The 18,399-nt window shown below is 36.4% G+C and overlaps 1 protein-coding gene across 1 annotated transcript in view; it reads right to left on the reverse strand.

Moving 5' to 3' along the window:
* LOC134749733 (protein wech) overlaps positions 1-18,341 on the reverse strand; it is a 30,964-nt gene extending 12,623 nt beyond the window's left edge. The window contains exon 1 of the mRNA XM_063684753.1: positions 18,006-18,341. The gene's annotated coding sequence lies outside the window, so the exon portion shown is untranslated. The remainder of the gene's footprint in view (positions 1-18,005) is intronic.
* Positions 18,342-18,399: the final 58 nt, after the last annotated feature.

Genomic DNA, 18,399 nt, shown 5'->3' on the forward strand with positions numbered 1-18,399 from the left:
TTCCAAAATGTAACATTTAAAACACGCTTTTATTGTCGACTGTAAAACGAATTGTGCCCAAATTCGCACTACTCGAGAGGTTTACTGGCAGCTGCCCAAAAGTATCCATCTTTTGTTTCCGTTATCAAATCAGCTAGATAGTAGCAAATTATTGTATTGTCCTCTGAATTAGATATCCCTAATATTATAACATTAATAATATTATAAATGCTAAGGTAACTCTGTAATCTCTGTTCATGCTTAAACCGCTGAACCAATTTATATGAAATTTGATCTAGAGATGTTTGGGGCCCGGGGAAGGACGTAGGATAATTAGTTTTTATCAATCATCATCATCATTCCACGCAGACGTGTTCGCGGGCAAAAGCTAGTTTTGTCGACATTTACATGTGATCTGAGATATTTCTTATTTATTTACTGCCGCAGGTAAATATATAAATATGTAGGTAATATTGCTGACCGGCACCTAATTCTGAAATATCGACTGCTAGTTTTGCTTCCATACATAGGCAGAACACAACAACAGCCCGTGGGATTCTTGCACATGTTTAATTACATACTTAAGCCCTATTTAGTCTACAAATAATACGGTTTCACTATAAAGTACAAGTGCGATAAATTGGAAGGTATTAATTACCTATGAATAATTTAAATATGACTTGGATACATGTCTATAGTCAGGTTTCAGGTTGGAGTTATTCTTTTCCCCGACTTCAAAAAAAACCCGGCCAAGTGCGAGTCGGACTCGCGTTCCAAGGGTTCCGTACATTACAGAATTCCGTACATAACAATGGATTTTTTTGTGTGAAACGTGAGTGAAATGTCTTTAAAAAACCCGTAGGGGTCGGATTAAAAAGTAAGTAATTTTCATAATTTTCTGTCATGGTCATTGTTTGGCAATTTTCTTAAATAACTTCTAAATTACTTATTTTTAAATTACAAAAAATATATATTTGAGATTCTCAAAATGAGCTCTTTTATTTGATATATGTAACACGATATAGTTTGAGTCTTTTGTTCTGAAATTATAAGAAGCGGACTTAATAGGGCCGATATGTACAACAGTATAAAGGTCCTGTAAAATAATAAATAAATAAAAAAATAGTTTGAAAAACTTTATTTTTAAATTTACTCATTTGTTTAAAATTCATTTGTTTACGTTACATGTCCATCTTTGGGTCACAATTGTCACAAAGTAACATAATATGTGTACCAAATTTCAACTTAATTGGTCCAATAGTTTTGGAGAAAATGGGTTTTGACAGACGGACAGACAGACAGACGCACGAGTGATCCTATACATATTAGAGTTCCGTTTTTTTCTTGTAGGGTACGGAACCCTAAAGGGGGGGGGGGGATTGGTATCAATTAGAACGTATTTATGTTATCTCCGAACAGAACTCCGTAATTTCGGAACCGATGGACATTTTGGGACATCTTTTTTTAATGACAGGATGGAGAATGCTGTCGATTCTGAGTAGAATGAGCCCAAGAATGTCCAGATTCGAAAGAATCAGGGACCGGCCCGCTATCCCTTATCGGGGTTTTATAAGGGTATTGCATAAGGCTTAACTCACCATACCCTTTGCCAGACGAAACCCTTTGTTTTGGTTTTAAAAACCCTTATATAAAGCTACCACATTTGAGTAATCGGTAGCCCAAATACCCTTACAAAACCCTTATCATCCGCTCACCAACACCTTGCATATTGCTTATAAGGGTTAGCCTTATAAAGGGCTTCCCTTTTAGCATATAAGCGTGCTAATGTAAGTCGTCTACCTTGTTCATAAAGCACACATTACTTCGAATCCGAGCGATCGTCGGCGGCGACGGCGGCGTTCTTTGACTAGGCACGTATTTTCTTTCCTTTTCATACACTACCGTAGATATATACTAATCCTGTCTCTTTCACGCAAAGGGAAACCTTTATGAAAAGCGCTTAAAGATAAGGGTAACCCTTATTAAGGGCTAGCCTTATATTTGGTTAGCTTTTCAATAAGGGTTAGTCAAAGGTAAGGGTATGAATGGGCTTGCAGTTTAAAAGGGAAAGTCTTTCAATGTGTTAGCCGTGTTCAAGTGTCGCCCATTGAAAGGGTTTTATCGCGGAAAGGGTTGTCCGGTCCCTGGAAAGAATCAGGTTCCGACGTCCGTCGAGCCCTGGCCACAGGGCGGACACGCTATACATCAAAAATCACTTGCTTTTCTATGTGTGAACGGCACGTCTGTAGTTGCTTAAAAATAGTACTGAGAGTACGCCAGAAGTCCGCCAGATTTCTGTCGCGGGGCGAGGTAATTCGAGTCGGGGCGGGGCGGTGCGTGGCCGTTCTGTATGATAATACTATTACTTATTCTGTGCCCTGGCTTTATAGTCATAGTCATAGTCATATCATTTATTGCATACATGTGTTTACATTAGGTCTTATTTATATCTTAGGTTACAACATGCACCCGTTAGGGCATAGCAACATAGTTACTTAAATAATACTTAGTCTAAATTATATTTTAACAGCTATACATTATTCACCAGCTTAAATTATATTAAATTATAATTTATCATAAAATTATCCCAATATTAATATTTTTACAATTACAAATTTTTACATTATTATTATGAAATCCAATTTATTCCAAATTATCATTTAAGAAATCATTTAAAGAATAATAGCATTTGTGTAACAAAAATTCCTTGATTGCCTTATAAAATAATTTATAATTATTGTGCGACTTGATTTTGTTTGGCAGTTTATTGTATACCCGGATTGCTGTATATTGTGGGCTATTGGATAGCATTTTTGTTTTGGAAGGGGGGATAACAAGCTGATATTTTCTCCGGACACTATTTGGTTCCTTAAATAAATATTTATATTTCCACGCATATATGGCTAATGATAGGATATACTGGCACGGCAATGGCAGTATCCCGTGTTCCTCAAAATAGGGTCTGCTGCTTTCAGGGCATTGAATGCCAACCATTATTCGGACGCATTTTTTTTGCATGACAAATAAATCCTCGGAATCTGTGCTGTTGCCCCACAGCATGATTCCGTAACTTAACCGCGAGTGTGCTAATGCATGATAGGCCGATAGAGCAGTTTTTAAGTCTGTTGTCCTACGAAGGTTGTACAGTGCATATAGGAAGCTTGAGATTTTGGTTTTAGTTATTTCTATGTGTTTTTTCCGGTTTATGTTACTGTCTAGGGATATTCCTAACATGTTAAAAGTGTCCACTTCCTCAATTTTGGTGTTATTTATTATTATATTAATTTCTAATGGTTTGTTAAGTCCGTGATGGAATTGAATTAATTTAGTTTTGTTGAGATTGATTTCGAGATTTTGAACTTCTAGCCAGTTATTGACTTCGTGAAGACATTTTTTGATTGTATCGTTATGACTTTCGCCTTTATCAATTTCAAACAGTAACGAAATGTCATCTGCAAATAAGATGTTGTGTATATTAACTAAATTTGGAAGGCCGTTTATATATATTAAGAATAACACGCAACCTAAAACACTACCTTGTGGAATAGATCCTAGTAAATGTCGCTTTTCCGAACGTGTCTCGGTGATTTCATTTGTGTTTGAGTTATGATATTTAATTTGCACATATTGAATACGGTTTTGCAGGTAGGATCTAAACCAATCGTGGACTACGCCTCTAATCCCTGAATTATAAAGTTTTTTAAGTAGAATTTCGTGTGATACTCTATCGTATGCTTTACTTAAGTCTAGTAGAAGGCCAACGGCGTGTTTTTTCCTGTCTAATATTGTTATAGCATTCTGTATGTAGTTAGTCACAGCAAGTGCTGTAGATCGGTCTTTTCTAAACCCATACTGATTTGCATGAAGCACATTGTTGGTTTCTAAAAAATTGTACAACCTATCACACATGGCTTTTTCGTAAATTTTTGACAAAGATGATAATAAAGCAATAGGTCGGTAGTTACAAGGGTCTGTATCATCGCCTTTCTTAAACAACGGTTTGACTACAGCTATTTTAAGGTCATCTGGGAACGTTCCCTCAGCGAAGGATTGATTTATTAGCATAGTGATTGGCGGTGTCAGTTCCATATTACAGGTTTTTAATAAAGTGACTGGGATTTCATCAATTCCCGAGCTATGTTTAGTTTTAAACCCCTTAATAATTTTGAAGACTACCTGCTCACTGACAGGACGCAGAAACATAGATTTTTCTACCGGTTCGAAATCCTTGTATTTTTGTGCAGCATTCATAGTTGGATTATTATTAGAATTTACCGATTTAGACTCATAGACGTTAGCAAAATAATCATTAAAAACATTAGCTACTTCCTTTGGTGACTGTACAATTTTATTTTGGGATTGGCTTTTAATTTTTATATTCTTTTTAAAAAAGTTTGTTGACCTCCCGCTTTTCTCATTAATAATTTGCCACATGGTTTTGTTCTTGTTCGTAGAATTTTTCATCTGTAATATATAATTAACTTTTTTAGAGTAATTTATGCATTTTTTGAGAATTTTGTTATATGAATTGTAGTATGTTTTTAGTGTGTTAAGACCATTTGTTTTATTGTAGTTAATGTGTATTCTAAGTAATCTTTTATTTCTGCATGATTTACGTAGACCCTTTGTTAGCCAATTTTTTTTCTTTGCTTTTCTAATTTTAATGTATTTTAGAGGAATCGTTTTATCCAGTATTTGTACTAAAACGTTTTGGAATGCCTTAAAATTACTATTAGCATCTCTATATATTGGTATACTAGTCCAATCCACAGTTGTAATAGCTTCTTTAAAAGCCAATTGGTTTAATTGGCTGTGTATGCGTTTTAATGTTTTCCAAGTCGTATTCTTAACTGCTTTAATTTTTGGATGCACTTCAAAACTGTAAACTATTCCTTTGTGGTCTGAAATCCCGAATTCCGTAACTTCGAGGTTAAATAGTGTATTATTTGTAAATAACAAGTCTATGCACGTTTCTGATTGGGCTGCTATTCTAGTTGGCTCTTTAACAACTTGAACTAAATTAACACTGAGCATTAGATCTGTGAGACGTTTAGATAGCTTACTTTTTCGAATCATGTCTATATTAAAATCACCTCCTAGTATGATATCTGTTTTGTGTCTTTGTTTTTATTATCTGTAATATTTTCTCTAGGCAACCATAAAATGTTTCTGTTTCACGATTTGGTCTGTAAAGGCAGATCAAGATAACATTCAATTTCGGTATTTTTAAAGAACAACATTCTACAACATATTCTAGTGATAAATTTACAATGTCTTTTCTTTCTATAAATTCTATGCCATCTTTAAGCAAAATCGCTACCCCTCCACCATTGCGTTCTTGTCTGTTAAAAGCTGTAGCTAGTGTATAGCCAGACACGCGAACTACATCCTCTTGAGACTTATGGATCCAGGTCTCAGTCAAACATAGGGCATCATAAGGGTTTTCGGTCAGAAATTCTTCTAGTTGATCTACTTTATTTTTGAGACTCTGCATATTTTGGAAGTAAACCTCGAAAGGTATGATTTGTGTTAGTATCCGAAGTGTCTTCTTATTATGAAGTCACATCACAGGAGACCATAGAGATTGCAGGTTACTATTAGCTCAATGTGTCAGACGTCAGTCCAGTCCCACATTAGAGGAATGCTGTTAGTAACTCCGGTATTCCGAGGTCAGTTTTAGGGTTCCGTACCCAAAGGGTAAAAACGGGACCCTATTACTGAGACTACACTGTCCGTCTGTCTGTTACCAGGCTGTATCTCATGAACCGTGATAGCTAGACAGTTGAAATTTTCACAGATGATGTATTTTTGTTGCCGCTATAACAAATACTAAAAACAGAATAAAATAATTATTTAAGTGGGGCTCCCATACAAAAAACGTGATTTTTTGCCGTTTTTTGCGTAATGGCACGAAACCCTTCGTGTGCGAGTACGACTCGCACTTGGCCGGTTTTTGTTTTTATGTCATAGTCCCATTTATGCAACGTTAGCCACAGCCTACTACAGTTACTACCGGTACCCAACATTTTAAGTACTTTCAGTCATCCGAAAACTTGAGAAGGTATTTTTAATTTAGCTTTGCATACGTTTTTATCCCGCGTCCCGCTGTGCGCTATGTGTTTATATCTACGCGAAAGCAGCCCCTTGACTACGACTAATGTAGCAGAACCTTTAAAAAGTCAATCTCTCTAGAGGTTAGTCACTCGCGTCTTCTCGCAGTGCTTTGTCTATGATCGGTGGCAAAAACAGGCGCGGTTTTTATGCACAACGCGCCGGTGCACGCTCAGCCTGTTCGCGACGCAATGCACGAGGTACTCAAACTTTCGCAACGAGTGCTACAACTATTCTGACGATAGGTACGACATCTCACGCGTTAAAATTCTTCAAGTCATTTATGTTCATGCTCAATCATCATCTTTTAACTATTTTCTAGTAGCTTTTAGTAGAGTTAGTAATTTGGGTAGGTTATTTTTTATCCAATCTACTTTTTATCGATTTCCTATACAAACTTCCACCCCCCTTTTCACCCCCTTAAATGATGATTTCTGGGATAAAAACTACCCATGTCCTTCTGTACATGTCCTTCCCCCAATCATCATCTTTTAACTATTTTCTACTAGCTTTTAGTAGAGTTAGTAATTTGGGTAGGTTATTTTTTATCCAATCTACTTTTTATCGATTTCCTATACAAACTTCCACCCCCCTTTTCACCCCCTTCAATGATGATTTCTGGGATAAAAACTACCCATGTCCTTCTGTACATGTCCTTCCCCCCGGGACTCAAACTATTTCTATACCAACTTTCAACTAAATCGGTTCAGCGGTTTAAGCGTGAAGAGGTAACAGACAGACAGGCACACTTTCGCATTTATAATATTAGTATGGATTGCCCAAGCAAATACGTCTAAGAGTGATTGGACCGATGTTCCAAAAGGTCGCGAGTTCATATCTTACCCGAAACGGTGAATTTCCCATTTTTCATTTAATTCAAAAATATATACATACATCATGTTTCTATGCCAAAAATTGTTTGGTCAAATTAGGAGGTTGCTACTTAATTAGCATCTACATTCTACAGCGGTATCCCGCATCTATATATTCGTATATGCCTCTACATATAGGTGTGGGAAGCAATAAAAAAACCGGCCAAGTGCGAGTCGGACTCGCGTACCGAGGGTTCCGTACTTTTTAGTATTTGTTGTTATAGCGGCAACAGAAGTACTTACATCATTTGTGAAAATTTCAACTGTCTAGCTATCACGGTTCGTGAGAATCCTGAGATACAGTCTGGTGACAGACAGACAGACAGACAGACAGACAGACGGACAGACGGACAGCGGAGTCTTAGTAATAGGGTCCCGTTTTTACCCTTTGGGTACGGAACCCTAAAAACCGGCTAAGCGTTAAGCATTTAGCAAACCATTTGCATTAAAACTGACCGGGACTATTGTCATTCTATGAAAACCTGTCAAAGTAATTGTAATGTAATCACCCGCCCATAAGGGTTGTGTTTCAAATTGACAAGTTAATTGATGTAATGTAACCCTTGCTCAATAGTCCTTAGCCGAATAGTTGCGTTCTAGAAATATACTTACCCATCATTTAGTTTTGCCGTCTACTAAATTAAGAATTTATTATTTTATATTTTTAATGATGTTGTATATTTTATATTAATACATTTTAATTTTATTATTTGAATTATCTTATCACTTTTTTATATGTTTTTTTTGTGCCTCTGTGTAAAGCACAGACAAAACTAGTACCTTTTATTGTACAATAAAGTTTTAAAAAAGTAGTTATCTGTTGTTAAGTAAATATTATTTTACGAGCGAATGGGTACCTGTTATCATGAACCGTGTATAATATTAATGTCTCTGAAACGTGACCTCAGTGACTTTTGTGCAGTTATCCGAACAATTACACATTTACTGCGACATATTACTTGTTATATGAAAATTAAATCGTATTACCCTCTCTTTGCAAACCCCGTGGGATATTTCTTAAGTTATGTTTTAATCATGTACTCCAACAATGAAATTGTTAATAATCGATAAAAAATTATATATCGGATTATATGTAGTTAAATTTCACACCAAATTGTATAATATAGTTACAAAGAATCGTAATAAAAAGAAAATAACAATGTGGCACTGACATAAATTCTACCGTGAACGTAACTTACTTTCTATACATCTCGCTCGTACTCACATATTAGTAAGAGCGAGATGTATGTATAGAAAATTAATTCCGAAGGCTTTGGCGTATAATGTCAGTGTTGCCACAGTGTTGTCAGTCTGTCAGTGACTCATGATACGGGTAAAAGTCAATGTTTCGCTTTTACACGTTCCTAGTTACTTTGCTGTTCCTTTTTGACAGAAGCATACTATAATACTATACTGTCTCAGAACAAGTTACATTATTTACGGATTACAGGTATTGAAAATTATTATAACAGAAATTAAAGGGGCAAATAATTATCACGTAACGTGTAAATGGCCAGGCGTGCTCAAAGTTTGAGAAACCCATATAGAAGTAATGTAAGTGTATGGGCTGCTACCTGCGACAAGCCAAGCCTCACCCGCGTCCCCGGAGCCTGTTCTTTGTTCCAGTCTTTTGTTAATCGCCGTAATAACCTCGTAATTCCTAACAAAAGACACAGCCCTTCGGAAACGGACATTAAAGAAAACGTGGAAATTAGTTACGCGTACCTGCGGCCTGTTTGTTTTATAATAAGCCGTTTTTCAATAGAAATAATAAATGCCTGACCCTACATAAAATAAAAGAAATACTTACTTTAGAATCATACCGTTACCGTAATTAATGCTTTGTAAATACAGATATAATATGAATGTTGTACAACAGTACGTACCAAGCTACCTAATACAATAACAGAGTGTGATAATGTCAAATTTCTATGGAAATATGACGTTTATAATTTTTTAATACAGTTGCTCAAAAAGTGCTACTTTTCGTGGCTGTTTAGTGTGCGGAAAGTCGGTTTTCGCGAACTAGTGCTTTTTACTTTTCCAATTTTTTTAAATTTATACTTGTTCCAATTCATGACTACTTATTGAGGAGTGTTAATATTAGTTTCCTTTAAACGTCGTAATCAACATAAAAACCTACTGTTAATGTATGAATATGAAAAATATGCATATTTCATATTTTATTACTTACCTCTTCATCATTATAAGTATAACACGTTTATTTTTTAATCTGAATGGAACGGAACACCTGTCAAAGAAGAGGCTTTTTTCTTACTGCAAGAATGTTTTATGTTTCCAAAGGCAACATTCGATATTGTTTTTATAAATATAAGATACACAAATAATCGTAAATAACGATATTTAGGTCATAATAGTACAATGTTTTATATTTACAATTGTTTCTGTCTTATAGAACATGCATTTGAAAAAAAAACTTTCATTGAAGTGGGTTCAATAATAATAACAAAATCCATTCTAGTCGAATAAAAGCAAAAAAACACCTCTTCATAATGTCAATGTCAATGATGAATTAGTAATATAAGTTTCGAATTCCTTGCTTGTTGTTTTTCTTATTTTTTCGCAACTGTATTAAAAAACGTCGTTCGATACACGTGCGGAAATGTCATTCTTCACTCGTCCCGAGTCTTGCCACTCGCCTACGGCTCGTGCCAAGATATCTCGGTACTCGTGAAGTAATGACATACTTTCCGCACTAGCATCGAAATGTACTATTCTATGCATCTCGCTCGTACTGGCATATTAGTGCGAGCGAGATGTATAGAAAGTAAATTACTTAGACGTTCATTGTCAGTGACCGGTACTAGTGTCACTAGTGTTAGTATCACCATTGTTTTTAACCTAAGATGGAAAAAAGCAGTTCTGACTCAATGAAGAGAATTGGGGTCATTTAGACACCTAAGGTCACAGGTCACTGTGGAGAAAACCGGCATATAAAATGTATTGCAGGAAGACCGTCATAAGGGCAAGAACACTCGTCAGAAAGGGAAAGCTTCAGTCCCTCTGCTCTACCGGCCTTCTGTAAGTGGAGTATGTGCACGAAAGAGTTAAAAGCGAAGAAAGACCTTAGTCGGTTTTCCCTTATAGACGGCCTTGGTCACATTTACCTTCAGTACGGAAAAAATGTATGGGCCCTGTAGGGAAAGTAACCTCAAAACTTTAAGTTAGCTACTTTTACTTAAAAGGGACATTATTTTATTTTTGAAAAGAAATAAAATTGCATTTAAAGATTTTTATTTTTACTTTTTCCACACTATAATAAACCTAGTGAACTGCGTAAACTTAATAATAAAAGGGAAATCGTACTAGCAGAGGACGGAACATAGTTCTAGAAGTTCGAAGTCAGCCACTACAAATTTACATAGTCGTGCTTGCTATTCACCAGCAACTGTATTGTTAAAACCTATTGTTTTAAACCTTTCACGCACTTAGCGTGACATTTACGCACGAAGTGTTATTTCATCACACTCGCTCAGTAAATGTGGAATTGCACGCAGGCTTAGTAGGAACTATAGAAAAAGCGTTTTCCCGAGGGAGTTATGAAGTTTCTAGTATTATATATTTAATAGTTTTTTGTCTTTATATTTCATTTTTGTATCGCAAGTGTGATGAAAAACATTGTGTGTAACTCGGGGCGTAATAATAGTAACATAACCTCGCACCCGTCTTGCGCAAAAGACAGAGGTAAAAAATATTATCCTTATATCTTCGGCAATCGAGCAATGCTGATTTGATTAAAAATAAGTTTTTGGCTAAAATTTCATTTTTGGTACAAGCTTTTATCGCTGACTGTACTTTTCTTTTCACAGGCAACTAATACTCAACGCGACAATTCTAACAACCATAACCCCAAACACAATTAGTTTGCGTTGTTTTATCACAGAGTTCCCATGGCTTCCTTCTGTCTACATCATCGGATCAGCTCCATGTAATTATAATGTTGCATTGTCTGCCGATTAACATATGTATGCAAAATTTCAGCTTAATTGGAAATCGGGAAGTAGGTCAAATTTAGCTACCAAGATTTGACCCCATCGATATATGTTTGACCCACACTAACATACAAACAGGGCATCAGGGCAAGTTAAATAAAAGCTTGTAAAAATAACTTAGTTTGTTAGGGTTCCGTACCCAAAGGGTAAAAACGGGACCCTATTACTAAGACTCCGCTGTCCGTCTGTCTGTCACCAGGCTGTATCTCATGAAACGTGATAGCTAGACAGTTGAAATTTTCACAGATGATGTATTTCTGTTACCGCTATAACAACAATTCAATTCAATTCAATTATTTATTCATAAAATTTTACATTTTATACGTCCGTCTGTTTACGATTACACATTACATTACATATTAAATATACATTAAACAACTATTACTATTACAACCTAAATACTTATTTACAAAAAGAATTCGTCAATGGTGTACAATGCATCTTTGACTAATTTTGTTTTCATTTGTCGTACAAATGAAGCATAACTCGGGGCCTGCTTTATTGCCGGACAAATACTAAATAGTACGGAACCCTCGGTGCGCGAGTCCGACTCGCATTTGGCCGGTTTTTTTTTTCGCCCTCGTAAGCCTAATAGTATATAAAAATGCTCGTAAGCCTAATAGTATATAAAAATGCTCGTTAAATATAGAATAGGTTGGATGGTTCAATCCTCATACAATTTCTGTGGCTTGTGCTTCATAATCCTGAGCGTAGTTTTACACTCAAATACCCTAACAAAATAATGGGGCACGTTATTCACTACTTCCTAAAAGTCATGTGCTGTTTGAAGTATGGTGTCGCTTATGTCGCTTGGTGTTAAAATTGTCAAGGGCAATGTTGGGAGCAGGCTTTATTGGTATAAATAATGGCGGATGCCGGAGGGGCGCGAGGGCGCACGCGCGGTCTCACGGTCTACTGGGGTCGCTGCCGTTGGCACAGTTAAATGAACCATCTTGATAAGGTCTGATAAATGCAAGTTTTCTAAGCAGATCTTTAGTGGTGAAACTGTAGAAGTTTTCTTAAAGGGATTGTTGGTACAGATAACTAACGAGTCGTTTTAAACCCTTGTTTACGTGAGTCTAAGATACTATAAATTACAGCTAGTATTTATTCTACCTCTTTCAAACCTAGATCTAGATTTGAAAATGTAGTCAAATTGACAATGAGTGAATGAATGAATGTTTATTTGTATCAAACAAGCATATATGTACAGGTGTTTCATTTTTAAATCTAATTAACCCTCAAAATCCCTCCGGCCCGGGGTGCCACAGAAAACCAGGGCTGTGGTATTTATTTATACCAGAGCATATGCTGAGTGGCGTCCTTTTGTAGCCACTATAGCGGCGCCAAAATCTACGTTGTAATTTATTTATTTATTATTATTCGGAGATCCAACAGCCTAACGGCTACACGTCTATAGGTTTTATAAATATGATACAAAAAACCAATTACAGGTTCTCACCAGTACCTACATATTAACAAAAACAATTGGTGGTTAGCACTATTGCACTATAGTTCCCTTACTCCTTTTTCTTCTCTTTTTCACTGCTGGTGGACCTGTCTATTTTTGTGTCTCACCAGTAGCTACATATTAACAAAAACAATTGGTGGTTAGCACTATTGCACTATAGTTCCCTTACTCCTTTTTCTTCTCTTTTTCACTGCTGGTGGACCTGTCTATTTTTGTGTAACATTTACTTTAATAACTACCATGTACCTAGCTTTGTGTTTGAAAATTGAAAATGAAAAATATATTTATTTTGCGCACATAAGGATGGGAATTTGCAGATGGAGTATACATGAGGTCCAGGTTGCGCACATACAACGGTACATTTATAACAGTATGAACAGGGGTCCCCAAACTAGGCATAGCCTGTATCTTGGGCGACCAGTCACATTGCATTGACTAAATATTTCCAGTTAGTGAATTAAAAACTAGATTGAAAAATGTATGTCTAAAGGTAAAGATAGGTGCTAATGCTAATAACCTTAGCTACTAGGGATTTACGTTGGTCAGTCTGTCAGTCAAGTCTCTTAAGGCTAAGTGTCTAATTATATAACATAGAGTACTACTACATATGGACAGAAATTGAGGCTTATGGCCTGGTTTAGTGAGTAAGTTCTTTTTTTGTAACTGAAGTGGCGCTGTTTGTAGAAGGTTTTTACAATAAATGTTTTTTTCTTTCTTTCTTTCTTTCAAAATTGTATTAAACACGTCTGAAAAGCCAACTCAGCTAGTACAGTATTTTACCTAGTCTAGCCATAAATTCTGTTACAAAGTTAATTGTCTCTAGAGACTATAATTTTAAAGTTATTTAATAAAATTTTATATACCTTATAAAGGAACTAATAACGAATAAAAATGCCAAATAATTATTCCATGTTGCCAGCCCTCACCTTAATACATGCCTTTTAAGGAGCAAGCGAAGAGGGCCTAATTTACGCACCATTTTTTTGCCCAGGATTCTATTAGGGCTGTCCCGTATCCTGCTCAGGGTTGAAGCACACCTCTTTCGCATGATGGCATGGAATGGAATCCATTTATTCTGGCATCAGCAAGCATCCCCGAGGCGCTACAGAAACGAGGCAACCCCATTAGAACTCTGTAAGCATTGTTATATTGCACGCGTAGAGCGTTGTAAGCCTTCTGCGTGTAGTTGACCCATATGCTGCAGGTGTAAAAATAAGAAATAAGCGGTTTTGACTTATTTACAATATTAGTGGTGGTAATTGCTATAACTATTTCAAATTTTAGGTATCTACGTCAAACGGTCTCTGAGAAAAACGCATTTAACTAATTTGCATGACCGAAGTGATCCCATAAGTGTTCCGTTTGTCAAAACAAAGTTTTGCACGGAACACTAAAAAATGGCAATATGCCGTGAACAGCGTCGCCTTGACTTGTTTCCTACACCGTTCAAACCTACGCGCCAACATATTGCATCTGACTGACAACGCTCTACGCTCACGTTCCATGTCCAAGATATCAGTCAGATCTTCCGTGACCCAGATACTTAAATTTGACGACTTTATTTAGAGGAGTCCCGCATAGTTTTAGGTGTGGTACGTCAGGATATAATTTGGACCCAGCCTTAAACACAAGCCATTCTTCTTTACGTTGTATCTGAGTCCACGGGTCTCGGCATACTTCTCACAAATACTGAGAAGAGTGATCACCGCATTGATTGATGGAGTCAGCAGCACCATATCATCGGCATAACTAATGTTGTTTACATATACTCCACCGATATGACAGCCTTTATAGGTACTGCTGGGTTCAACAATCAGACGATTAATTTATAAGTTGAAGAGACGAGGCGAGGTCAAGCCCCCCTGCCGCACCCCGGACTCCAATCCATACATATCTAACAGTAAACCTGCCCATTTTTACATAATTGTTTTTTTTTTACTGTACCAATATCTAGGGATAGGGAAAGCTGGAAGATACTCCACCGACAAGAGAATAACTCTTAAGTTAATGATGATGATGACCAATATCTAAGCACCGACACAACTTCGCCCGTCACATCAGTCTCCTCTGTCAACTTTTGCCACAAAAAGTCAAATACGAGATCAAATGCCCTAGACAAGACTAGAAAGCATGAATTGACAGGTGTTTTTCTAGATGTATAATAGAGACAGGATTGCGCTTTCGGTAGAAAAACCTGGCCGGAAGCCGAACTGCGCATCGTGTAAGTGTATGCGACTGACCATATGCCTGTGAAGCAAACTGTCTAACACTTTTGCTACTACTGTGGCAAGCGAAATCGGCCGATAATTAGAAAGCTCGGAAATGTCACCAGTCTTAAAGCTATGGGGTCGAAATTCTCGACGGTGGTGGTGAAAAAGACGTGCGAATTTTTAAGGCACTTCGCTGCTTCATTAAAAAGCACGTAAATACGAAAGAGATTACAAAATCTAATAATCATTATATGTTATAGAGTTCCGTACCCAAAGGATGTATTTCTGTTACCGCTATAACAACAAATACTAAAAACAGAATAAAATAAATATTTAAGTGGGGTTCCCATACAACAAACGTGATTTTTTTTGCGTAATGGTACAGAACCCTTCGTGCGCGAGCCCGACTCGCACTTGGCCAGTTTTTTTCGCTCTATACAGCACAGCCGAGGTTTGAACCACACACAAAGGAAAGGTTAAGCAACACCACAAATAACTAAACGCAGATTAGAGATTATCGTGTGAATGAAGATCGAGGGTAGGTAGAACCAGACATTAGAGGCTCTTCCTCGAGATTTGGAGCGAGATGAAGAGAGCTTAGCAAGCCTGTATCTATTTCCTTTGAACTCTACTGAGAGTTCGCTTCTAATATAATTTAACCCTTATCCGTACTGATAGTTCAAAAATGGCAATCAAATGTCAGTCTCTATTAATATAGAACACATGTTTGAAAGTACCGCATGTGGTCGCTAAATCGCCTTGATAAGGGTTAACCCCTACATTTGCAGAAACTTTGCATTATCACTAGGGATGTTATGGAGCTCCGGTTCCGGTTTCGTTAAGTCGGAACTTCCGATTGGTTCCGTTACTTTTGAATCGGAAGTTATGTCGGATGTCAAAGCACACATAAACATACATGAGCGGCGTACATCAAAAACAAACAGGTTTATTTATATCTGTCATTCGCCCATCTCCCCGCTTGCCACGTGTTGCACTAATTAGTTGTTTTATTTTATTCGTGTTATTGAATTAGAAATACCTATTCGTATGTGTTGTGTTATGTACCTAATGTGTACCTACTGACAGTACTGACTCAGGTTCCGATTCTGGTTCTGGTTCCGTTTTCGTTTCTGGTTCCGATAAACTAAATTTAAAACATCTGGTTCCGCTTTCGGTTCCGATAAAACCAAATCTGTTACATCCCTGATTATCACAGACCAAACTTAAATTGACCCATCATTGTGGATTGCAGTAGCGAAGTGGTCAGTAATATCTTAAAACGAAACTTCCTGTGAGAGCACGTCATATTTTCTCGCGTATCATCCCTCCCTCTCAATTTACAAGAAAAGGGACGCGAGAAAACTTGTACTATCCACGAGGGGAGCGAGTACGCATGCGCGAGACAATATTGCCGGGTTGCCAGGGGATGTTCGCCTAATCCGCTGCCCTACCTGCTTTAAGGCTCATCTTTGATAAATAATACATCAAAGTACTACCTGCTTAACTTTACTTATCCTATGCACGTGTTTTGTTGATGTACAGTCAAGGGCATAAATATATATACATTCTAAAAGTTTCAAAAATATGTGTACGCTCTTACACCTTAGACAATAATGTCGTGTTCAAATATTTTTGACCCATTTGTCTGGATCAATATTTTTGCCTTCGACTGTACAGTACAAACACCTTTTATGCAGCCCCCCGAGCCTTACTTCCCTTTAAACTTTCCTTTTTATATTTATACACAATATATTATGCATTTAGAATAACATGTTGACATTTTTGTGGTTTTGACTAATGATGCGGTTAATGTTTATACTACAACTATCAGTGTTAGTTAAAAATAAATAAATGTGCAAATATTTACTGACTTAAAGTTACAGAAAAAACTTCTAATGTTAAACTTGTGTACTACATGTAGTGTGCCTACTTTGCTCCAAAATTTGAAATATAAATTATTTATTAAAATATAGCAGGTGTTCTACCCGTGGACTAACCATGAAAAGTTGCTCAAAACTTTCAACCCAATTTTTACCCCCATGGGGTTCAATCTTAGTGGAGTTCTACAATATTTGGAGTGTTTCAAATTTCAAAGTTGAATGGAATGCGCTCCCGCCATCTGTGTTCCCTGATCAATATGACCTCGGTCTCTTTAAAACAAGAGTGAATAGGCTGTTACTGAACCGGTGAGCTCCATCTTAGGCCCTGTCTTCACTTTCCATCAAGTGTGACTAGGGCCAATCGCCGATCAGTTTATAATAAAAAAAAAAAAGTCCTCCCTTAAATGTTTAGGCTGTGTATTGTCTGTCTGTATTTAGATAATTTTATAACAGACAAGATAATTGTAACTTTTTTATTAGTTTTAGTGTTTTAAGTTTAATAATACTAAATTTCTGTGTCTTGTAATTGAATGTTAAAACTGTAAAGTGCATAGTGATAAATTCACAATACTGGGCTGCTGACTATGAATCTCTGTTATTTATGCCTCAGTTATTTAATTAGAATGTTATTGATGATTGTATGTTATGTTATTAGTTAATAAGTGAGAGATAATTAATGTAATGTAAGAGTAAGAATGAATATAACTGAGTGCTATCAAACTATTCATTGTCATATCAAAATGTTTGCTTGCTGCCAACTAGCAGAGGCCACCAAAGAAAAACCGTAAAGTAATATGGGCCTCGTTTTGCAGTTTTTATCTCGGCACCCTAACCTAGCGCGAGAAGAGAGAGAGGAGAAATATCATTGTATAAATTGATTGATAAACAAAGAAAATTAATGTGCAGCCTCTAAAACTACAATTATTAATTAATAAAAGGATAAGAGCACAAATTAAAAAATGTAATAATTATTGATTATAATAAAATAATAAATACTAAAAATGTCTAAATAATACAATTGGTTCCCTTATCTTATGATCACAGACAGGACATAGATAAATGTTTGTTAAACTGACGTCGCGAATTAAGTGAGACTAATAAGAGATGGTGAACTATGAAAATTCAATTCAAGGATCATTTTATATTTTTAGCATTTTAAGAAGGTTGCTTAACTAATTTCATATGATGATACTACTTACACGAGAGGTTTCTCGTCGTCGCCTGTTAGGGCAGCCTTGTTTATGCGCAATTTCACAAACTCGTTAAAAGCAACACAAACTAGGTGAGATTTGGTAAAATTCTAAAGCTTTCGTAAACTACACATCCCTTGCTCATTTAAGGGGCTCCAATAACTTCATGCTATTGTATTGTTTTTGCGGCTATACATAAGCCGACGGACGGGCAGAAGATAAAGTGAATTCTATGAATAGGTATACGTATATATATATATACTCACCGCTGATATTTACCTTAAAATGAAGCACAAATTTACGCCGGAATCACAAAACAACCGTCACACAGTAAAAACAATCCATCTGTCCGTTTAAATCCGATATCCTTTAAGCCTAGCCAGGATAATTTATTCACAATAATATGCCCGACAAAGCAGGTAGATTGCACAAAGATAGCTCTTACGATGATAGCCAACTTCAATTGCTTGTCATTGACTTCGTAAAGTTTATTGCACCGACTTCACATACCGCTGACCATCGCGATTGCTTATAAAATTTATTATTTCGCAATAAATGTTTATATTTATTTATTATCGTAAAACACCACGAAAACATCAGTCAGCAGTGGGGTGAATGAACGATCAATCAATGATTAATTCTATTGTCTATGGTTAATTGACAACAACTTGAC

This window comes from Cydia strobilella, chromosome 18 (assembly GCF_947568885.1).
Source record: "Cydia strobilella chromosome 18, ilCydStro3.1, whole genome shotgun sequence".
Lineage (NCBI taxonomy): Eukaryota > Metazoa > Arthropoda > Insecta > Lepidoptera > Tortricidae > Cydia > Cydia strobilella.